This window comes from Papio anubis, chromosome 10 (genome assembly GCF_008728515.1).
Source record: "Papio anubis isolate 15944 chromosome 10, Panubis1.0, whole genome shotgun sequence".
Lineage (NCBI taxonomy): Eukaryota > Metazoa > Chordata > Mammalia > Primates > Cercopithecidae > Papio > Papio anubis.
The window spans coordinates 119,692,716-119,717,365 of NC_044985.1; the positions used below are offsets into that span (position 1 = coordinate 119,692,716).

Genomic DNA, 24,650 nt, shown 5'->3' on the forward strand with positions numbered 1-24,650 from the left:
GACCCTCAGAGGATTGGCGTTCCTAGGGTTAGTCAGGAATGAGAAATACAGAAAGTGTGCGGGGCATGCTCTGTGCCTCAGGCCATGGGGACGACCCCTCCCTGTCATGCAGACCCCTCAGAGGGGCCGCCCCTGGCCTGGCTCAGCTTTGGCCAGGGTGTCTCGCGCTCGCGGTTTTGTGTTTAAGGATTTAAGTGCTAGCAGGACTCCCAGAGAGCCCTTAGAGATTCACGGGAAGAACACTGCCTGCGACTTTCGGAAGTTTTGTGTTTATTTGATCAACTGGCTGTTTTGAGAGAACCAGGTCTCTGCTTGCCTCAAAGAAAGGTAGGCAGAGAGGTGTGCGTCGGGAGGCGACAGCCCGGATGGCTGCGGTGGTCACGTGCTGGGGGTCCTTTTCTTGCAGGCCACCCGCTCTGGTCCTTCCTCTGCGATGCCCGCCAAGGTGCTGTTTTTCAGTTCTCGGGGCTGCAGGGCGCTAAGGGGGACCCTCCTATCCGGCAGGCTCCCTTTTGTGATGCTCGGTGGAGACACCAAAGAAACAACATTCCTCAAAACTTTTTTTTGTTAAGTCTTCATTTTGACCTTGAACCCTGATGTCATGGCCACCTCCAGGGAGTCAGCTGTGAGAGCAGTCATTTTCCAGCAGCCATCTGAAGCCGCGGGAAAAGCCTTCCCAAGCTGTCAGAGGAAGAGCCGGCCTGCCCGGGGCAAGCCCGCCGCACCCGCCATCAGGCCTGTGAACTGTTTTGAAGCCGTGCGTGTTTTTGATTCTCAGTTGAGTAGAAAGAGGCAATTGTCAATTAAGTGAAAGGAACCTCTGGAGTTAATCCCCTCGTCCAGCCTGCCGCAGGCCACCGACCTGTGTTGTCTGGTACCTGGGATCAACACGAGGGGTGTATTGTGTGGCGTGGGCAGAATGAAAGCAGCCTAATGACGCCCGCGTGAACAGCTCCTGAAACTTTGACACTGGTCACAGCGAGTTGGTTGACTGCCTCGCCGTCGCGTGCTGCTTTCATGGAGGAAACAAATGTGCAGACCACGCTGAAACTTGGTAGAGATCGGAGGAGATGGTGAGGAATGGCAGCGCCCTTCCTTCAGGACTGTGGAGAGAGGAGCTCGCAGGCCTGCGGCCTCTCTGCGTAGACAGAGGTTTACAGGAGGACGGCTCACGTTCATTAAGCCCGACCACTGAGGAAACAAGGTGAGCGAGAGGCTCGCCGAGCGTACGATGCCCACCCACGTGGCAAATCAGCCCTGCCTGGGCATCGGGGCCCGTTGTGCTCCCCAGAAGCAGATAATTTACGGGGTGAACTTGCCGTGCCCTGCGAGCTAATTGACCTCACTTGGGTGAACAACTCCCTGAGAGTCGTATTCAGCCTGGTTCACAACAGACCCGGCCCAGTTACGATGATTAATTTAGTGGCCAGGCAGGTGTATCAGTGCTTTTACTTTGACTCCTCAAATCTCATATTGTCATTGCCAGAACAGTCCGGAATATCTGGGGGCCTACACGTGAAATGACAGTCATCCGTCTTTGAGCATATCGGGCACACCCTCCCCTACATCCCCGCCCTTTTGGCAACGGCGGTGGGTGACAATATGTTCCTCACAAGATGCACAGAATGTTTATTGGAATTACTTTAGCCAAAACACAAAACCCATCATTTATACACAAATCTGCAAAGCAGTGGGAAAGAATACTTCCCTTGGTCATGAGGGCTGCGTGAGGGTGATGGGAAGTAGTGTAGGCCAAGGTGCTTCATACACTGCCAACTGCCATGCCAGCAGAATGGCACTTCCGAGAACGGAAGTTACTTTTAAGACTCAGTGTGTCCTCTGTGTATCCATTCTCCAGGAGCTGGTGAAACAGGAAAAGTTCCTTTATCCGCCTCGCAGGGCGTGTGATGGGGTGGGGCTCACTTCTTCGGTGCTCCGCAGCTCAGACCCCTAGAGGGGCAGGCAGACAGGCGGCTTGTGGGGAGCGTAGGCTCTGACCCCACAGCATGGGCTTGGGCTGGGCGTTTACAGCCCCTGAAGCCCCAGTGGGCATGTTTCACAGTGTGCTTTTCGGCTTGACTGTCCACAGGCGGCCTGTGATCGTCAGCTCAATTAGTCCCTCTGCCTTATTGCAAGGACAGAGGGTTTCTGTATCTCAGGATTCTTTCCTTAGTGTTCTGGAAGAACTGGATCACACAGTGGCTTGGAGAATGAGTGCCAGGTTTTACTGAGTGGCAGCAGTAGCTCTCAGCAGATGGATGGGAGCCAGAAGGGGGATGGAGTGGGAAGGTGGTCTTCCCCTGGAGTCCAGCCATTGAGTGGCCAGACTCTCCTCCCACCGCCCCCAGCTGAATTCCATGTCATCCACATCATTCTGCCATTGGTGGCCTTCCAGAGCATGTTGGTCTGTTCTTCTGCCGCTGTGCTTCTGTCGATGCCCAGCTGCTTGTGTGTATGCCCACTAGGGTCTCAGGGTTTTTATAGGCACAGGATGGGGGGGGCATGGCAGGCCAGGATGGTCTCGGAAAATGCAGTGTTTGGGCGCAAAAACTGGAGTGCCTGTCCTTACCTAGGTCTGTGGACATAGACCCAAGGGTGGAGCTCTCACCAGGTAGCCTGCCCTTCTCTACCCAGCACTTCCCTGCCTCCCTGCCTGCCTCCCATTTCACCGCGATAATGTCTAAGTGATTTGTTTCAGCAAAATAGTGCTTATTTTCTTTAAAAGTTGAGCAGTGGTGGTGAAATTCAATTCCCCATGAGCTCAGAAATACAAACTATCCTACAAGTAGAGGAAAGATTCTCAAAGTTAATGTTGCCAGAACTTGTTTTTGTGTTGATGAATCAATAAGATACTTATTTCTGGAATTAATTTCTTACCAGATTTGATCAACTAGTAACAACTGTGCTCTGGTCCTTGTGTGACATGCCCTGGGTCCTCTGCTAGGGCTGGAGGAGGCAGAAGGTGTCTGCAGCGTCCGGGCTCAGCTCAGACATGTACTGACAATCCCATCCCATGACCCCCAATGCAAGTGGACGGGTGTCACACCAAGGAATGGTGAATTCTACTGAGTTAGACAGGAGAGGGTGAGGAAAGGACAGCTAAATGGAGATGAGGACAATCCCACTGGACTGGGACGTACAAGTAGGTGGTGACAGAACAGGAGGGAGGCGGAGAGCAGAGCTGCGGATGGAGGGGTTCAGGAGGAAGTGGGCAGGAGGGTCCTAAAGGCCCGGGGCATCTGCTTGCCAAGGCCTCTGGCTGCCCTGCAGAGGGGAGTTGATTTCCCCGTATTGTTTGTAGGAGCAGTGGTGTGGGGGTTTAGAGACTTGTGGCCACACGGAGCGGATCTCCCTCCCCTTCTTACCCTGTCCCCACAGGGTTTGAGATGATGGGGGTTCTAATGTACCAGAGTATTGGCGGTAACCAGCGTTTATTGACCACTTTTTCGAGTGCCCTGTTCTAGAGTTTTCTGCCGCCGTCCCTCTTACCTAGGAAGTGCCACGGTCCGCTTTCCCATATGGGAACATTAAGGCTTGGGGAGACAGTGGGGCATGCCGGGCAGCCCCACACAGCGCATGAGTCCCCAGGGCTGCTGTAATGAAGTCCTGCAGCCTGGGCGGCTTAAACAGCAGGAGTTGATCTCTCGGTTCTCCGAGACAAGGCCTGGCAGAACCGGTTTCTGGAGAGACCTCTCCTTGGCTTGAGCCTGTTGCCTTCTTGCTGTGCCCTCCTATGGCCTGGACTCCATGTGCACACGCCTGGTGTCTCGTTTTCTTAGAATGATGCCAGTCCCATGGAATCAGGGCCCCATCTGTACAACGTCGTTTACCGTTACAGACCCCCTTAAAGTCCTCGTCTCCAAAATACAGTCCCCCTGGGGTTGAGGGCTTCAATGTGCAAATTTGGGGGGACATATTTTATCCTGTAACACACAGCTGGGTAGTAGCAGAGCTGGGATGGGAGCTGAGCTCTGTGTGGCCAAGGGCCATCTGCCATGTTCTTTCCATCTGGAATGTCCTAGCTTAGGCCTTCCTGGTCATACAGGGTGAGGCCACTTGATTTCTAACCAGCATGTTTGAGAATAAAAAAGAAAAACTTAAGAGGCTTCATGCGTTAGATAGGAAACATACGAGGCTCAAAGTACTCCGACTTGAGGGTTTCCTTTGAAACTCTCCTAAGTTTGGTAAACTATTGTCATTTGAAATAAGACTGTTGCTGGAACGAATCCTTATCCAAGGTGCGTAGCTCTCACTCTGTGCAGTGCATTTTACAGCTGTTAAGGCCTTTCAGTCGCGTCCATGGGAGACCTCCTTCAGGCTGGTTTGGAAAACCAAAACTCCCTTTCCGTGCAGAGGCAGCTCCTCAGGGCCTTGGGCAAACGTTGGGCCTGCAGCTGGGGATGTTCTGGAAAAGCCTGTGGATTGAGCAGGTGCCCACTGTCCGTCAGTTGTGTCACTGGTTGCTTTGACAGTGGCTGTGGTGCTTTGTGTTTTAATTTCTCCCAGGTATAAAAGATGGCTGTATACTTACTTCACTACTGAAAGATACAGCTGGGCGCAGTGGCCCATGCTTGTAATCCCAGCACTTTGGGAAGCCGAGGTGGGTGGATCACAAGGTCAGGAGATCGAGACCATCCTGACTGACACAGTGAAACCCCCGTCTCTACTAAAAATACAAAAAATTAGCCAGGTGTGGTGGCGGGCACCTGTAGTCCCAGCTATTTGGGAGGCTGAGGCAGGAGAATTGCGCGAACCCAGGAGGCGGAGGTTGCAGTGAGCTGAGATCGCGCCACTGCACTCCAGCCTGGGTGACAGAGCAAGACTGCGTCTCACAAAAAAAAAGAAGAGAAAGAGAGAAGAGAAGAAGGAAAAGAAAGGGAAAAGAAAGAAAGAGCAGGAGTGCAGAGACCCCAGGTCAGACTTAGGATGCCTTTCACCTTAAAGGTTAAAATCCACACACATGACGAGTAGCTATGACTACTTCCCACAGTCTTTGGCCATTTGCAAACACTACATAGAAACAGATGTCTACCAGCTGGGTGTGGTGGCTCACGCCTCTAATCTCAGCACTTTGGGAGACCGAGGTGAGTGGATCACCTGAGTCCAGGAGTTCAAGACCAGCCTGGCCAACACAGCAAAAACTCATCTCTACTGAAAATGCAAAAACTAGCCACATGTGGTGGTGCGCACCTGTAATCCCAGCTACTTGGGAGGCTGAGGCGTGAGAATCACTTGAACCCCGGAGACGGAGGTTGCAGTGAGCCAAGATCACACTACTGACTCCTTTTTGGATCTCCGTCTCAAAAAGAAAAAAAAAAAAAAGATATCTACCAAGACCAATAATCCTGAGGAAATCATATCATTAAAGCCTTATTTCAGTTCTGCAGTATTTATTTAACAGTTCCTGACAGCAGACTCAGTTTCTCCTCATGTAGGAACTTGGACTGTGGAACAGGACTTCTCCCAAGCTGAGTTTTGTCCTTTGTGAGTAGAGAATTTGACACCCAAACAAGCACCTCTCCTGGCAGAGAGAATCACTGGCCGTCAGCGTTTCATGTTTTGTTTAGAAGCAGCAACCATGAAACTTAACGGCACTTGGCATGGCTGTCACACCAGACACGTTTTCCCAGGCGTGGTCAGGAAAGCCCAGACTGTCCACTCTGTCCCAAGACTGTCGCTGTGGTTCTCCCTCACACACCGCTTGATGCCATGGGGCTGCTTGTTGCCTACTCCAGAGCCTTTGGCTCCACAAGTTCTAAAGAAGGTGGCAGCTTAAGAAGTCTTCACAGTCCTCTTTTGAGGCTTTGCAGGAAAGTCATCAGACAATGACATTTTTATCAGATAGTTTTGAGTAGCAAAAACACTTTTTCCTTTCCTACATCTAAAAGTAAAAGAATTTACTTTTAACTGACTCAGAAGGCCACGTTTTGAAACCAAAAAACACTATTTCCTTGGTACCAAAGCTGACAGCTATAATTAAATATATAGGAATGTAAATATTATAAAGCAGGCATAGAAGAGTTTGCTAGTTTGAGTTGGGTGCGGTGCCCCATGCCTGTAATTCCAGCACTTTGGGAGGCTGAGGCAGGCAGATCACTTGAGGTCAGGAGTTCAAAACTAGCCTGGCCAACATGGTGAAACCCTGTCTCTACCAAAAATACACAAATTAGCCAGGCATGGTGGTGCATGCCTGTAATTCCAACTACTCAGGAGGCTGAGGCAGGAGAGCCGCTTGAACCTGGGAGAGGGAGGTTGCAGTGAGCTGAGATCGCACCACTACACTCCAGCCTGGGTGACAGAGTGAGACTCTGTCCCCCGCCAAAAAAAGAAGAGTTTGTTAGTTTGGGAAATATGTTCCTAGTTAGACATTGTCTATAAAATACCTAATACTGTAGTTAATGTTTGCAGACTGGTGAAAACAGAAACATTTCAAAATACTATTAACATCTTAGGGCCGTCCCAAGCCTAGTCCTCCTAGTTCAGTCCAATCTGCTCTCTGCAATATTTACTCCCTACCCTTTCTTTCTGCTTAAACTCATCAGAATCAACCACATTATTACTCTGTGAGACTTGTAATAAGAATGCTGGCATATGCCGAGTACATATTGTGCATTACATTGGATGCTTCATCATAGGACCTTATTTAATCCTCCACCAACCTAAGATACAACTTGCTACTCTGTTCTAGACGAAGTTTGAGGTTTGAGGATGTTAAGGTATGAGACCGATGTTACCTCCCCGTGAGTGGAAGAGCTGGGATTCAAATCCAGGAGGCCTCTCTGAAACTTTCTAGAAAAGCCTGTGCTGTTGCATCCCCCTCCTGCCCCCACCATGCCATCTGTGCTCACCATGACCGTCTTTTTTTTCTTTTTCTTTTTCTTTTTTTTTTTTTGAGACAGAGTCTTGCTCTGTCACCCAGGCTGGAGTGCAATGGCACGATCTCGGCTCACTGCAACCTCTGCCTCCCAGGTTCAAGCGATTCTCCTGCCTCAGCCTCCCAAGTAGCTGGGATTACAGGCACGGGCCACCATGCCCGGCTACGTTTTGTCTTTTAGTAGAGACAGGGTTTCACCATGTTAGTTAGGCTGGTCTCGAACTCCTGACCTTCAGCAATTCTCCTGCCTCACCCTCCTGAGTAGCTGGGATTACAGGCACAAGCCACCTTGCCTGGCTAAGTTTTCTATTTTTCGTAGAGACGGGGTTTCACCATGTTAGTCAGGCTGTTCTCGAACTCCTGACTTCGGGAGATCCACCTGCCTCAGCCTCCCAAAGTGTTGGGATTACAGGCATAAACCACCAGGCCCGGCCCGTGGCCGTCTTTTCAATGCGAGATCAAGCGTCAAGTACACGGTGTACTTTCCTGGTGGGGGACCAGCAAGGCAGGCTGCTTTCTGCAGGGCTGTCCTGGAGAGTCTGTGCTGTCTGGCACCTGGATGAAGATCAGATGAGGTCCTTGAACTCCAGTGTTCATCAGAGTCCCTGTGGGCCTAGAGGTTGCCTGAGTAGGTCAGAATCGAGTATCAGGAAATTGTATTTCTTTTTGTTTTTGGATGCAGAGTCTACTCTGTCGCCCAGGCTAGAGTGAAATGGTGCGATCTTGGCTCACTGCAACCTCTGCCTCCTGTGTTGAATTGATCCTCATAACTCAGCCTCCCAAGTAGCTGGGACTACAAGCGTGCACCACCATACCTGGCTAATTTTTTGTACTTTTAATAGAGACCGGTTTTTGCCATGTTGCCAGGCTGGTCTCAAACTCCTGAGCTCAGGCAGTCCACCCACCTCCACCTCCCTGGGTGCTGGGATTGCAGACATGAGCCGCTGCACCTGGCAAGAAATTGTATTTCTGTGTTCTCAAGTGATGCTGATGCTGCTAATCCGGGAGCCATACTTTGAGATCCCCTTTCTAGGTGCGTGGGGTCACTTGGGGCTTCTTTCCTTTCTGGCCTCACACACAGATGACTCTTAACTTTGGTTGGTGCCACCCCTTTAATCTGTGCTCGTGAAAATCTTGCCATCCATGAGGCCCGTGTCAGATGCCTTCTGGTCTGAGAAAACTGATGAGGTGTGTTCTCTTTCCTCTTCTGTCCTTCGATGCCTGTCCGTTCTTGGGCTTTTGCTCTCTGTCTTCCCTGTTGATACATGTTTGCATCCTTCACGTCTCCTTTGCCACGTGCTTCCTGATGGTGCACACTCCGAGACATGTTCTTTCTCCCGCATTGTTTACACAGCAGGGAGGGTATTTGTTAGGGAGGTTGCTGGTGGTAGTAATACTAGGTAGCATAAGTTAATTGTGTAAAATGGCTTTTCTTTTCTTTTCTTTTCTTTTCTTTTTTTTTTTTTTTTTTTTTGAGACGGAGTTTCACTCTTGTTACCCAGGCTGGAGTGCAATGGTGCAATCTCAGCTCGCCACAACCTCTGCCTCCCAGGTTCAAGTGATTCTTTTGCCTCAGCCTCCCGAGTAGCTGGGATTACAGGCATGCACCACCACACCCAGCTACTTTTGTATTTTTAATGAAGGTGGGGTTTCTCCATGTCGTTCAGGCTGGTGTCCAACTCCCAACCTCAGGTGATCCGCCTGCCTCGGCCTTCCATAGTGCTGGGATTACAGCCACCGTGCCCGGCTAAAATGTCTTTTCTTCATCGAAACAGATTTTGTTTGTTTAAAAGAATATGTTATATTGGAGAGGTTGCAGTATTCATTAAATTGTATTTTCAGGAACATTATAATTTTTAAGTCAACATTCTTTAACTTTTATGTATATAAGATAGTATATTTAGGTTACACAAAAGTGGTCACATTTTTTTTTAATCTGCAAAGAATAAAATTTTGCCAGAGACACAAAATAATTTCAGAAAACTGGTTTCTTATACAACTTTTCTACTTTTGAGTATTGATACAGAAGAAAATTTGTCCAAATAAATGTCTTCACATACATAATTTTGTTTATAAGGAATTCTTTAAGGTTAAACCCACAAATTTTAGAAACACCGGACTGTTTTTGTAATTGGTAGGTTTTTACCGTATTGTTCAGTCTCTATCAGCCACAACCTCTGTGACTGTAATTAGTGTTAAAAACAAGAATGTTTATATTTTTAGCATACATAAAAATTAATTTTATACAAATATATAAAACACCAACTACATAGAAATACTAGTGGAGACATGAGTAATGTGCCAAGTCATGATTAGGCAGTGAGGCACCGGGAGAAGCAGATAGCCCTGGATGGGTGTGTGGTCTTCCTGTGCTCATATCTAAAGTAATGGAGATTTAAGACAATATGAAATCATTGTATACTAAAATGTATCATTAACAAAGAACGATAAAATCCTACTCTAAGAAAAATGAGCAGGAGCAGAGTTGTGGAAATACACTGCTATAGTCCTGAAACTTGACCCAGCCCTCTTGAAGGGCAATCTAACAGTCATGCATGATGGACATAAGAAATTTGATGCACTTTCTCCCAGTGATCTGTCTTGTAGAAGTTTATCCTCGAGGGAATAATTCACTAGGAGAAAGGGAAAAACACCTTCAGTGTAAAACAGTGTGCATAGCAGTTATTTATAATATTAAAATTCTGGGAGCTACAAATTTTCAACAAGCAAGAAGTTAAATTAGTAATTGCTGACTGAATAGTACCAGGATGTACAGCCATTAAAATGACCAATTTGAATACTCTTTAGGGATAACTGAAAGCATAAAACATAAAACTGTTTATAATAATTGAAACATGAAAATATGTATACATGTGGTGTTAAATTGGATGAATAGGAACACAGTAACAAGTGAATTGGGCTAGGATTACAGCAGAACTTTACTTTTTTTTTTTTTTTTTTTTTTTGAGATAGAGTCTCGCTCTGTCACCCAGGCTGGAGTACAGTGGCACCATCTCGGCTCACTGCAAGCTCCGCCTCCTGGGTTCACGCCATTCTCCTGCCTCAGCCTCCCAAGTAGCTGGGACGACAGGGAACTTTAAAAATTTTAACTTCTTGTTTTGAAGTAATTTTAGATTTGAAGGAAATTTGCAAAAAATAATACAGAGAGCCCATATACCCTTCACTTAGCTTCCTCCACTGTGGACATTTTAATGTAACTAGTACAGCTATAAAACCCAGGAAATTAGTATTGGTAAAGTACTAGTAACTTATCTATATGCCTTCTTCACATTTCACCAGTTTTTCCCGAAACGTTCTTTTTTATCTCAGGATCCAATCCAGGATCCCTCCTTTCACTTAATTGCTTTATTTACTTTGTCACTTCTACCCTGAGAAAATTCCTGTCTTACGGTCCATGACCTTGACACTATTTTAGGAATATTGATCAGTTACTTTGTAGAAAGCCCTTTAATTTGGATTGCCCGATGTCATCTCCTGAATAGATAGAAGATCTACATTTCTGGCAGGAAAACCACAGAAGCCTTGCACCTTCCTGTGCTGTCTGCCAGAGGCACCTGACAGCCACCTGTCTTATTCCTGAGGACATTGACCTTGGTCATTTGGACAAGGCGAGACCTATTGGATTTCTCCCTTGAGTTCTTATTTTTCCATTTGATAAAGATAGGGATGCATGTCTTGGGGGAGATACTTTGAGGCTGTGCGGATCATTTTTAAAGTTGGACATTGTATTCAATGATAAGTAGGTTTTATAACATGAAAACTCTTTTCTTCTGGTAAATGTGCACAATCTTTAATAAAATTTAAAGTGCTTTTTCACTCCTCCTGTATTGGAGGGAAGGAGTAAATGAGGATGATTTTGAAACTTATTGGTTACTTAAGACCTGGGGAAACCTAGAGGTGAGGAGGAACTGGAGAAGCCCAGGGGTGAGGAGGAACTGGAGAAGCCCAGGGGTGAGGGGGAGCTGGAGAAGCTCAAGAATGAGGGGAAGCTCAAGGGTGACAAGGAGCTGGAGAAACTCAAGGGTGAAGAGGAACTGGAGAAGCTCAAGGGTGAGGAAGAGCTGGAGGAGCTCAAGAATTAGAGAAGCTCAAGGGTGAAGTGGAGCTGGAGAAGCTCAAAAATGAAGAGAAGCTGAAGAAGCTCAAGGGTGAGGAGGAGCTGGAGAAACCCAAGGGTGAGGAGGAACTGGAGAAGCTTGGGAATGGGGAGAAGCTGAAGAAGCTCAGTGGTGAAGAGGGACTGGAGAAGCCCTGAGTGAGCCCAAGATGGGAGTGTTGAGGGTGTGAGTGTGAGTGGACCTTCCCAGATAGATCTGGTGAGAATGGGGTGGCAGTTCTGGAACTGAACAAGAGGGGGGCCCCTGGTCGTGGACCCCGAGGGGTTGGCACGCCATAGATACCCAGCACATCCAAGGGAAGGATGGATGGATGGCTATTGATTTCCTTTCAGGCCATGCCAATATGTTTATCAAGCAAAAGGTGCAGTTCAAGTGCTGCTGTGATCCAGGTGTGGTCCTCTGTTGAGGTAAAGAAGCTTCACAAAGGCACTGCCACAAACCAACGTGTTTTCTTTGGGTTTCGTCTCATATAATTTCATTCATGAAGGTTGGAAATTCTGTTATTCAGAATCTTACCTGTTTTTCCCAAGTAATTTCTCTCAGAGAACAAAAACTATATATAGTATGTGTATACATATATACATTCATGTAATATGTTAACATGTTATGATATGTAACATATTATATATTATGTTAACAATTGTAATCTATAATTCTGTAGATTAACCCTAAGATTTATTTTTCCCTTCCATCTTCCCATTGTTGCCCAAATAACTGAGTGCTCTCCTTCCCCACCTCCCCATGTCACCCAGGCTGGTCTCGAGCTCCTGGCTTCAAGCAAACTTCCTGCCTTAACCTCTCGGAGTAGCTGGGACTATGGGTGTGAGCCACCACACCCAGCTCTAGAGTGCTTTTCCCCGTGCTAGTGCCAGAGTTACGGTGAATTGCCCAACAAACGTGCTGTTTTTAAAGCTGGAACACCTTCATCTTCTACATAGGGAAACTGAGTCCCGGAAAGGGTAAAGAGCGTGCCCGAGGTCCTTCCAGCTGCTCTTCCAGTACCCTTTCCACCACTGACACTGCCATTTCCTTATTCCTTATGCACTTCTCAAAAAAATAGAAATAACAAATAGTGTTTGTTTACTGTTTCAACCCAGATATTTTTATTGTATTGTGACTGGTCAGCTTTTTCTAAGTTGAATTCTTAAGCTTCATGCTGTTTTATCTGTTTGGTTTTTAATATGCAAGGGAATAGATAAAAAGCATTACATTTGAAAGCATCTGGTTACTAAGAGAGAACATGACCATCCTTTGTGTTTATGTATCTCGCAGGCTCATTGATTCCCAGCAGTCCTGTGAGGCTAGCTGGCATTCATTCCTCTGCACATTTTATAGATGAGAAAGCTGAGGCTCGCCTTGCATGATTTCCTAGAGCCTGGAAGAGGCAAAGATAAGATTCAAACCCAGGTCTACTTATCCTAAAACCAGTGGCCTTCACCTTGAAGGGCCTTATGTGGCACCGAGCTCCCAGTATCTAACTTAACTTAAAAATATATAACTTACATTTTGTTTATGTTAAAAATTCAGGCACAGGACTACACCCAGGGACTGCTGCACAAACGGTTTCCAAATAGCGCCAGCGCTGAGGGGTCTTCGGTGGGTGGCACCCGCGTTCCATGATACAGCTTGGCCTTCTGCGAGATCCCTTTCGACTTAATGCAGGAATCCTCGAATAAGTGTATTCGAAAGCAGTTGTTTGTAATTGGAGTATCTGGGATTGACAGTGGTTTTAATTAGTTGATTACTAGTTCTTTAAAATGTACTGTACTCACTGTGGATCTTGCAAATTGGTAACTGGTAGCTACCAGTATAATTAAATATTTCAGAGCACTTGGCTACAGTAGCATTGAACTGTGAAGAAATAATGTTGTACAGCCAATCAAAAAGAGATACTTGTAAACTCATTTACAGCGTCAGTGTGTGTTAGGACCATCATTGAGATGCTTATTGCCGGAGAAATTAAAGATACAATTTTGTGCTAAGAGGCAATATAGAAATTAGTTCCCGAATTACTTGTTAATTGATTTGGTGATTCCCTCGGGTCTGCATGCTCCTTTTCCCCCTTTTTGTTGTTGCATTCAGTTAACAGTGACTATTCCCAGAGCAATAAAAATATATTCCACACTTAGATGAGATGTGCCCTTATATCAGACGGCCCTCATTCTTTCGCGGCACCAAAAAATACCCACCTAAAACACAACTGTGTTTTTCTCAGGCATATTGTTGTTTTATGTATACCCATCAAGGTAACCGGTGCATTCACGGGTTTGGATAATTTCAGGAAAAGGAAAGCATGTTTTTATGTCTTACGTTTACAGGCACTTTTCTGATTTTTCCTTCCCCCTAATGGAAACCCTCCTTTTTTATCAACAGTGGAGGAGATTCAGGAGACTTGATTTATGGAAGCTTTTTCTTATTGTTTGCAATTCAGCAAGAATAACCATACGAAAGACCATTTGTAGAAAAGTGCAAATTGCTACTGAAAATGATACTGGAAGAAAATGAGACCTGTTTCTCCTTGTTTAAATTGAGTGTGGATAGAAGGAGAGACAGTGAGCCATCGTGGGCCAGGCTTCCTGGATGCGGGCTCCCATCTCCAGACCCCTTCCTTCTTGGTGACCAAGGGGAGAGGACACTGAAATGAGGCACATACTGGTGCTGCTTATGTGGAAGATGTAGAAACCATTATCCTTTTCAATTTCCAGCAGAAGATTCGGCGACCCTTTGAACAGCTGCCAACATGGTAGCTGTGGGTTCATTTTGAGGAAAACATTTTTAATATCTTGTTGGCTGTGCTTATGGCCTGAAAAGCAGCATTAACAAGTTTTTGAAAACTATTATTATTAATTTTAGGCCAGTCCATTATTTTTTCTATTGCCCTTCCTGTGATCACTTACACATATAAATATCGTTATGCTTTTGCTTAACTGGGGCAAAAATCATGTGCATTATTTCTGTGTCTACTTTTAAAAGTAGATGGTGGTAGTTTATTTTCAGTTAGGTAAAGCAGAAAATGTATTTAGCAATGTCTTCATTAAAAAGCTTAAGATGGCTAACTAAATATACATTGAACACAGTTACTAATTTATCAGAGAAATATGTTTCCATGTTGGTCAGTATATACAATAAAAAATAGTGTTTAATTTGAAATACAAAAACACTCTCTAGGTCCAAAAAATAGAATGAGTGAGACCTACTATTTGACAGCACAGCAGAGTGACTACAGTCAGTAATAACTGTACCTTGAACAATAACTTACAGAGTGTCGTTGGATTGTTTGTAGCTCAGTGGCTAAATGAGAGGATGGAGACCTTGTTCTCCACGGTGTGCTGCTTTCACATTGCATGCCTGTATCAGAACATCTCCTGTGCCTCATAAATATATACACCTACTGTGTACTCAAAAATTAAAAACAGAAAAAAAAAATAGAAACCCTCTCAATTGTTGCTGCACCCAGCCGTGGAAGAGGTGTGCTAAACCGTGCCTACATGGCGCCACGCCCTGAGATGAAAGAGCCACTTGGTTAGTTGTTGGCTCCAGTAGAAGAAGAAGGAGCACTCTGTTTGCTTACTGGATGGCAGAGCTTTGGCAGCCTCTCTATCCCTGATTGATTCCTTTCAGGTTACCCCCAAATGGAGTAACCTGGTTTTCCTCATGAGCATGACTTATTAAGGGCCCCAAAGTCCAACCTCTGCCAACTCAGAGGTGCGGCTTGGGCAGATACAGGACCTGACTGGGGATAAGCAAAGGTAACCATCAGCTGCATAACCATGCATTGCAGGTTCATTCTTTCTACTTTTGTCTCTGTTGCACTTATTTTTTTTTTCTTCCCCCACCCCCCTCCTTTTTTTGAGACAGAGTCTTACTGCTCTGTCACCCAGGCTGGAGTGCAGTGGCATGATCTTGGCGCACTGCAACCTGCACCTCCCAGGTTCAAGTGATTCTCCTGCTTCAGCCTCCCGAGTAGCTGGGATTACAGGCTCCCACCACCACACCGGCTACTTTTGTACTTTTAGTAGAGACGGGGTTTTACCACGTTGGCCAGGCTGGGCTCGAACTCCTACCACCCCTCTCAGCCTCCCAAAGTACTGGAATTATAGATGTGAGCCACTGCACCCGTCCTGCTTCCCCATATCTTTTTTAAAATGTTTTTTTTTAACATTAGCCCCCCTGAAAGTCTCTTCACGAAGTTCCTGTGGAAGTAGCTGGCTGTCTTCGTCACTTTCTCCACAGAATGTTTCTGAAAGACACAAATTTGGCGAAACAGCCTCCAAAGCAATGATTCGTAACTCCTTCCTCCTGTTTCACTAACTTTGATTAAGTTAGAGAAAAGTACCTTCCCTCTTCAGATATGGTGGCTCCACCTGTTGGAGAACTCAGTACCAGATCATGGCTCATCCTAAGCGGGGCGGGGAGGAGGGGAGCTCTTCAACCCTGGGCGGGTTTGTAGTGTGGCTTGTGCATCTCCCCAAATCGCAGAGGAGAGGAAATACGTCCCCCCTTCAACATGAGAGGACGCAGCTGCAAACATCTTATTTTAAAAACAGATGTGACTTTTGCTTTCTGCTTCATAAACGTTATCACGTGTTTGAATATACTTTCTATTATTTGTCAGTTAACATTGCTGTTTTTTTCTCCAAGTGCTTGAGTGAAATTGATTCTCCACCCAGACTCTCTTTGCTCACCCGGTGGTTTCAGGGCTTTGAACTGAGGACTGAGACCACAGGGCACAGCTCCTGACCCACGTGGCTGAGGGGCTTGGAGCAGGAGGCGAGGGCTGTGGGTATAGCTCCAAGGTGATGAATATTTCTACTTGATATTTCTCATGATATTTCTGCACTTTAATGACTATTTCTACTAATACTTGTACTAATAATTTTTAATGGTTCACATTGAGTAGGTGACATTTTGATACATTAATGAGCCTTATCAATGACTTTTAAAAGTTCTTTAGTGTGCCGGGATACTTTGCTGCAGCCCCTGGAAGGAAGGGGAGAGGGCGTGGCCATGGCCATGGCCCCCATTCTGCCCTCTGAGCGTAAGTCACAAGTGGCACAGGCCGCACACCTAAGAGTAGCTGAATCGCCACCGGTCTTGAATTACACTCCCAAGGTTAGTCTGGGAGGCTTTGCCCTAACATAGCTTGCCCCTACTAAGAGCTGTCAGAATACTAAAGAAATGTAGGCCTTGAAGATGGAGGGGTGTTTTCAGGGCTGGCTGTCTTCACTCTGGAATGCTTTGGGCCTGTTGGGGTGTTGCTAGCACGCTTAGGGGTGAGGCCTGGAGGGCCGGGCTGCGAGGGAGGCTGCGCTGGCTTCTGGAGCGGGCCGGCCTAGCAGGGTTCCCGTACTGAGGCTTGCCCAGCCACTGCGGGTCCTGACGGCGCAGCAGGTCGGCTCACCGAGGGGCTGCATTTTGACAGACTTAACGGCAAGTATCCCAGAGAAAGATGAGAGCGGGTGGGGATCCTGAATTTTGGTTTCCTGGGGACGAGTGTTTTCTGGTTTGTTCTCAGGTTTCTGGGAATAATGGGATTAAATTCAAGTGTCGTTCTTGGGTACAGGACTTGGTGGAAGAGGAGGTATTTTGAACTCAGTGAAATGAGCATTTCTCTGTGCTAGGTCGACGCCTTTCCGTGGCAGCCCCTGGAACGTAAGCACCCCAGTGTCGGGAATTTCTTTTTTTTGGTCACTAGTGTATCCCAGACACCTAGAGTAGCTCTCAGTAAATACTTATTTAATGAAAAATCGCAGTTCTCACAACCACCTTAGGAAGGATAATAGCATAATCCCCATTTCACAGACAGAATGAATGCTCAGAGAAGTTGAGCCACTTACTCAATGTCACACAGCCTGGGAGTGGTAAACTAATGCTTATGCGTTGTGTGGGACTGCCCACGAGTGACATTTGTTCTGTGGGAAGGCAGAAAAGACCTGGAGAGGTCACGCCCAGGGGCGTGTACGTCTTAGTTGATAAGCGTCTGGAATTGGAAACGTAGAGGGTCATCCGTGGTAGAATTTAGGCTCAAGTTTATTTTGAGAGCAGGTTGTCCTAAGAGTGGAATGTCAAGGAGCAAATTCCAGAAGCTTTCGCTCACCCAGCATTTTCAAAGTCCATCCCAAGACTGTTGGGTCCACATGCTACTTGGGTGTCACCAGGTGTCCCTGGTTGACACATTGAGGACATACTAAACCACACAAAGATAATGGGTGTCATTTTGCATGAGTCACAGCCTTTACCATTCGAATGTGCAGTGGATCCTTCGAGAAAGGACAGACCTTGAGTCCTCGTTTGCAAGACACAGCTCTCAGACGGGGCCCCTCCAGAGTTCTGAGCCTCAGTTTTGGGGGTCAGGTGTCATTGTTTGAAGATGAAGTTTTGTGGACTGGTACAGAGTTCAGTCTAAGGCAGATTTCTCTGTTTTATTCCTGTTGTCTTTCAACATCTGGGCCGCTGGGTAGATGGTCACCAGTGTCTGGGTGGATTGGCACCAGGACTTTGTCTACAACCTGCGTTTCCCTGTTTGTTCTGCCATAGGGCGTGAGGCAGAGCCTGGCTGACCTTGGACTTGCAGGTGGCCTCTGTGCATCCCCCCGGCCCCTGGCCTTGCTGTTAGATGGTGCATTTCATTTTCTGAAGAGAGAGAGCTGGACCACTGTGGCCTTTGTCAGAATTCCACTTTCTTGATCAAGGATTTCTTTTCTTTGTGTCCATTATGTGATAGGGGCAGCATTAGCAGTCGGTCACCTGTGTTTCCAAAGGGAGAAGTATTTTCGGGACGTAGAGACTGGCCATGTTAATAACCAAGTTCTAACTTTCCTAAGAACCCTGAGACCTTGTGAGCAAGAAAGGGCACAGCATTTGACATCTAAGTCAATCCTGGCCAAATAGGTACTGAATTGCCGCTGGAGAATTCACTACCACTCCTGATGAAGCCAGTTGGGTAGTTTGTGAAAAATTAATCATGATGTTAGCTTGTTGCCTATTGTGAAGATATTTTTTAGAAGTTGGTGATAGATGATTTTTAATTTTTTGGACTCTGTGTATTTCTACATCTTCTCTGTGGGAAATTCTTCAAACTCCACGAGGGTTTGGTGTCTCCGCCTGATAGACAGGAGGCTGCTTGGCCCTGAGGAGTTTGCCATGCAGGGGCTGGTCAAGCACCGGAGGAGGTGGTGTGAAGAACTGGCAATAGAGAGTGGGTGTCCCTGGGCCGGGACAGGCAGAGCTTCAGGAAGCGACAGGTAGTGTTTGGGGACCAGCACACCTGGACGTGGACAGTCAGAAGGAAGATTGCTGGGGGTGGGGACCAGCACATCTGGACATGGACAGTCAAAGGAAGAGTGGGGGCACATGGGGACCAGGACACCGGGACATGGACAGTCAGAAGGAAGATTGCTGGGGGTGGGGACTGGCACATCTGGACATGGACAGTCAAAGGAAGAGTGGGGGCACATGGGGACCAGCACACCGGGACATGGACAGTCAAAGGAACACGAGGTCGGGGTGGGACAGCGTGATGCAGAGCTTTGGCAGCTGATGGAGACGTTCTCATTTGGGAAGACATTGTCCGGTGCTAAAGCAGTACTTTCCAATGCAAGGGCACGGTGATCCGAGACTGGGAGGCCCAGAGAAGATGCAGACAAGGTAGGAATCGGCTCTGTGCGACTTCCCCATGACACCAGTGAGCCAGGCTACAGTCTCCGTCTGAGTGCTGGTGGAGGATTAGTTTACTTAGTGAATTCATTGTATTTTAAAAGTCTACTGAATTATGTAGCAGATGGAATTTTTCATCATATTTTGGTCATGTCAATGAGGAGATAGATGTGTGTGCTGCCGCTTAGCAGTGTCCGTTGTCTTCAAATGAAGGCCAGTGAATTTTCTGGTTGCAGGCGCTTTTGAAGCAGTCAGTTCCATTCATTGTTTTTCTTTCTTTTTTTTGTTTTGTTTTGTTTTGTTTTTTTGCAGTTGCAAGATTTAATAGAGTGAAATAGAGTGAAAACAGAGCCCCCATACAAAGGGAGGAGACCCAAAGGGGGTTGCTGTTGCTGGCTGGAATGCCTGGGTTTGTATCCCGATCATTGTCCCTCCCACTGCGCCCTTAGGCAACAGATGATTGGCTATTTCTTTACCTCCTGTTGTTGCATAATTAGCATTTTAGTGAGCTCTCCTTACTATCTGATTGGTCGGGTGTGAGCTAAGTTGCAAGCCCCGTGTTTAAAGGTGGATGCAGTCACCTTCCCAGCTAGGTTTAGGGATTCTTAGTCGGCCTGGGAAATCCAGCTAGTCCTGTCTCTCAGTCCCCCCTCGCAACGGGAAAACCCAAGTGCTGTTGGGGAGGTTGGGTGACGACCACTCTAACTGCTTCCCCCTGAGTTGGGGTGTAATAGGGGTTATGCAGTTGAGATTTCCTCAGGAGGGGTGTCTTCGATGTCATTAACATGGGAGCACGGGCTAGCTGGCCGGTCCAGGGGTCCGTGGTAGATCTTAGTCATGGACTGCATCTGGGACTGCATTTGAAGAACGATTTGTGGTTTTATAGTTTTGATTCTGGAAGAGACAAACTTAACAAGGAGGTTAAAGATACAGGGATTGAAATGTATGGCCTGCAGTGCACGGGATTATTTCTTTGGCACACTTCACAGGCCCTGATTATCTGCTTGATAGTTTTGAAAAGGCCTGGTCCAGTAAATAATAATTTGGCCATCTGATGGGTGCTGTCAATGCCTGAGTGAAAGGTTTGGTGAAGGGTTTTAAGTAATTTCTGTTGGTTAGCTGCAGGCAAAAGTATTGTTCCTTCTTCGGTGGCTAGCCATCTGGAGGGGAGGAAAGTATGTCCTCGTGAGGTTCCCTATTCTGTTTTTCCTGCTGAGTGCTGGGGCTTGGTTTCCTGGAGGGGATTACCTCATACTAGGGGTCCTTCTATGAACATTTCTAATGGAGGGTCCTGCCTTGCGGCTCTTTTGGCTTCAATATCCACTTGGCGGTTCCCTTCTATTTCCCTTTCCTTTCTGATGACCCGGCAGTGTGAGACTGCCACCTCTTTAGGTTTCTGGACAGCCAACAATAATCTCCTAATGGCTTCCTGATTTTGATAGGTGTTCCCTCAGAAGTTAGGGATTCCCTTCCTCTCCATATTGCTGTGTGGGCATGGAGGACTAGGTAAGCATACTTAGAGTCTGCATAGATATTTACCCTTTTTGCTTCTCCTAATTCGAGTGCATTCATTGTTTTTCAAAGTGTTCATTTCATTAAACATCCCATCAGTCAGAAAGCCGCTGATAGAGGGTGCCCTCTCATCAGGTCCGTGTGTACCAGCGAGTTTACAGTTCAGAAGTGTTGCATGCTGACCGCTCTTTGAGAGACACTTTGGGGGCTCAAGGGGCTCGGAGTTTATTTGTGGGGGGAAGCAATGTTGGGGGTGGGGGTTGCACCTTGAGGTTCCCAGGCCAGCCCAGGACAGGGTGCGGCCCCAAGCCACTAACGCGGCACTCCCACTGTTCCTCACAGCAGGTGGAAAATGCATTTATAATATATTTCTTCCTTGGAAGTTATTAGCTGGTTAGTTGTCTGCAGCTAAGCAGGAGTGGGACTGGATGGTGGGGACTCCTGTGAGAATGTTGATGGGTGCTGCCTCTTCACCTGTGTGTCACAGGTGTAGGCAATACCCGGGAAGCCCTTCTACGGGGCAGGCATTTGCTACCTTTATAAGATGTCCTGAGTGTGGCCCATGAGAGTCACAGTGGTACCAGCACCCACTGGCTGCTCTCTGCACTGATGACAGCTGTTAGGGAATCACATTCAAGACTTTAACTGGATTGGTCTGGAGTGTTTCATTCTTCTTCTTTAAAGAAAAAAAAAAAAAGTAGATGTTCTTTTTTAGAGCAGTTTTAGGTCACAGCAAAGTTGAGCAGAAGGACACCCACAGCCTCCACCATTGTCCCCCGCAGTCTGTTGCAGCCAATGTGCCTGCACTGACAGCACTGTCACCCTTGGTCCATCTGTACTTTAGGGTTCACTGTTGGAGTGTGTTCTGTGAATCTGGACAAATATATAATGAGCTGTATCCACCACTGTGGTATATAGGGTCATAAGAAACAGTTTCACTGCCCTAAAAATCCCGTGGTCTGCCTGTTCATTTCCCCCACCCCCTGAAATCACAGGTCTTTTTACTGCCTCTCTAGTTTTTCCTTTTCCAGGATGCCATAGAGTTAGAATCATAGAGGTGTAAGCTTTTCAGATTGGCTTCTTTCACTAATATGCATTTAAGCTTTCTCCATGTCTTTCCGTGGCTCAGTAGCTCATTGCTTTTTCAGTGCTGAGTAATATTCCATTGCCTGGATGTACCACAGTGTGTTTATCTATTCACCTATTGAAAGACATCTTGGGTGCTTCCAACTTTTTGCAATTATGATTTCTGCTGCTAATATACATTTGGGTGCAGGTTTTTGTGTGGACCTAAGTTTTCAGCTCATTTGTGTAAATACCAAAGAACATGATTGCTAGATGGTATGGTAAGAATATTTTCAGTTTTGTAAGAAACTGCCAAACTGTCTTCCAGAGTAGCTGTATCACTTTTTACTTCCACCAGCAATGAATGAGAGTTTCTCTTGCTCCACATCCTGCCAGCACTTGGTGTTGTCAGTGTTAGACTTTGGCCATTCTGATGTGTGTATAGTGGTATCCCCTGACCATTTTCATTTGCAGTTACCTAATGACATATAATGAGGAGCATCTTTTCATACATTCATTTGCCATCTGTAGATCGTCTTTGGTGAGGTTTCTGTTCAGATCTTCTGCTCATTTTTCGATTGAGTTGTTCACTTTCTTATTGTTGATTTGAAGGGTTCTTTGTATGTTTTGGATGATACTCCTTTTCAGATGTGTTTTTATAGATATTTTCTCCCAGTCTCTAGCTTGTCTTCTCATTTTCTTGATCTTTCTTCTTTTCATTCCTAATCATTGTTCTCCTTCAAGGTTCTCCAGCTTATTGATATGCCGTTAATATAGATCTTGGGCTTGATTTTGCCTGTAATATATCATTAGCATTTTCTTTAGTTTGGTAAAATTAATTTCAACAATTTCTACACTGTTAAACCTTCTGAGTGAGCACATCCTCAAAATCATCAACTCTTCCGATGAGTAATTGCTTAGGAGCATGTACAGTTCTTAAAAGCACTTTTATACATTGTATGAAATGTAGAATGGGTGACATTTTATAAGTTATATGTTGTAGACATTCTAGACTTCATTCCACGTAATAAGCATTCAGGAATCCGTGAAGTTCTTATGAATAATCATTCTCCCCATCCCGTGTCAGTGCTAATAACATCTGTAATTAACAGCTGGGGAAGTCGTTGCCTGTTTGCAGCTGTGCTCATTGGCTGAAGTGACCACGTGCAAACCAAGCCTGGCTGAGCCTTGGGAGTGGGGGGATGTTCAGCCCCACAGATTAGAAGGCAGGTGGGCAGCTGGCACCCAGTTCCCATGGATCAATACTGTGCGTGTGAGAGAGAGGGAGGGAGGGAGAGCCCAGGCTGCCAGGAGGAGGCTGGTCTCTCCCCTGCTTCGTGGTGTGCGACAGGAGACTGGCAGCCCCAAGGCAGTGAGTAGCCTCTGTCACTGCCCTGACCCAGGGCCAGGGCCTTTGGCTCTGAGACCATGTCACATCTGATGGCCAGGGCATGGACATCATCACAAGGAAACAAGACCTAGAGGGGGCTGGTGGGCCAGGAAACATGGCAGAAGAGGCAAGCCGGAGAGCAGCTGGCTTGGGGACAGTGGCAGGACCCTAGGGTGCAGGCAGCAAGCAGGCTGTTGGGTGCTACAGGTGCTCTCCGTTGGAGCAGTGCTGTGGAAGCACCGTCGGCCTGCAGCAATGTTGAGTAATGCCAGGGCCACAGCAGAGGCTCGTGTCGGGAGAGGGACCACACGTGGCCAGATGAGCAGGAAGGAAGGGTCTAGGCAGCATTATTTTAGAAACTTAGAAAAATCGTGCCCGCTCGCTGTAGCAAAATTAGGAGATGTTCATGGACAAAAACATAGAATTCACCCCCTTAATGCCATTACTCTGGGATGAAAGTGATTATCCCCATAGTTTGCACCCCTCGAGTTCACTTTCTCTGAAACACCTTCTAACCCACCCACCCCCACTCCCCAAGGGCCTTGTGCTCACCTTGGCTCTCCCCATCACTGCACTCCCTCCTCGGAGTGCTTGCTAATGTCACTGTGGATCCCACCTACCCCGGCTTCCATGTGGGTAGAAATCTTGACTTTTCGTTACAGTGAATGTCACAAAAGGTGCTCAAGAAATACATCCTGAAGGAATAAATGGAACGATAACTGGTAACCCTTTAAATACATTTATCAAATGGGATCCCACTACAAATGCAGTTATAAAATGGAACCACACACTGGTTATATGTGTGCACGTTTATGTATACATGTGTATAATTGAAACAAAAGTTCCATGAAATGATCCTGAGTGCATCTCATGCCAGTCCTCCAATCTGGCTCTTTTTTGTTTTTGTTTTAAAGCTCTGGTTGCAGCTCACTAAAGTAATTTCATGACCCACTAATTATCTCACATATTTTGTAAAACATCATAGGAGCAGCACTGGCTCTTTGTCCAGTATTGACATGTTAGCTGTCATCCTGGGTGAGCCAGCCTTCTCCACGTAGGTCAGTCTGGAGCAATCCAGTGCTGTGTCTCCATGCAGTCTGCTGGCATGCTGAGTTCTCATTTACCCGGTTGGAACACCTGATGGTTAGTTCTCAGCGTGATCACCGTGGTCAGATGGGTGCCCCATATGGTGCCTTGTGGGAGAAAAGTTCTAGGTTTTCTTTAGCTGCGTCCACAGGTACATAGAGGTGTGCTGGCCGTGGGGTTTGTGTCTCTGCATGTTCTTCCGTATAGGATGAGGTGCAGGCTTTTATTTCACAGGGACACAGCAGTGTCAGACAGAACATGGGGACAGGATCACACTGCAGATTCAGGTGTGCCTTCTGCTCTTTCAAATGGTGTATCCTCTGTCCCCACCTGCTGGAATAACTGCTTCCCATGCTGCGTCCTGTCCTCGTGTTCCATCTGGGAGCTGGGCGGCACCCACCCAGGCCACAGAGCTGGGTCTGTGGACAGCTGGAGGGCAGAGCCCTGTCCTCCTCCACAGCGTAACCCGTAATTACGGCTCTTAATTTACGTATTCCGTGCCTGCCTTGAAAAAATATTTTACCTGGAATGTCAGTTTTTTGGGTACCATCCGCTGGAGTTCACATTCATTTTCACCAATTATTCACTTAGCAGACCATTAGAAAGGAGGTCCCCGCGAGGTCCCGGTGAGAGGATAGGAAAATGCCATTTAAATAAAGGTCAGCAAGAGCGAGAGGCTCCGAAGTTAGACAGGCGTCTGGAGAAAGGTGGATGTGGAAAGAGAGATTGACTTCTGGGCACTTCTGTGGAATATGCGGGCCCTTAGAGGCCCGGGTGGTGAAGGATGAGGCCCCTCTGCCATAGGGAGAGCCCGTCTTAATCACGCCACGCGGGTGGAACAGACTCGATGCAGAAAACTTGCGGAAGCATTTTGCTAACATCACGAGAACATGTGATTCGTTAGTTGGAGTGGACGGGGACGACTTCA

General features: G+C 46.8%; 1 protein-coding gene across 11 annotated transcripts in view; it reads left to right on the forward strand.

Annotated features, from left to right (window-relative positions):
* AGAP1 (ArfGAP with GTPase domain, ankyrin repeat and PH domain 1) overlaps positions 1-24,650 on the forward strand; it is a 639,080-nt gene that overhangs the window by 314,889 nt on the left and 299,541 nt on the right. The gene's annotated exons all lie outside the window — the stretch shown is intronic.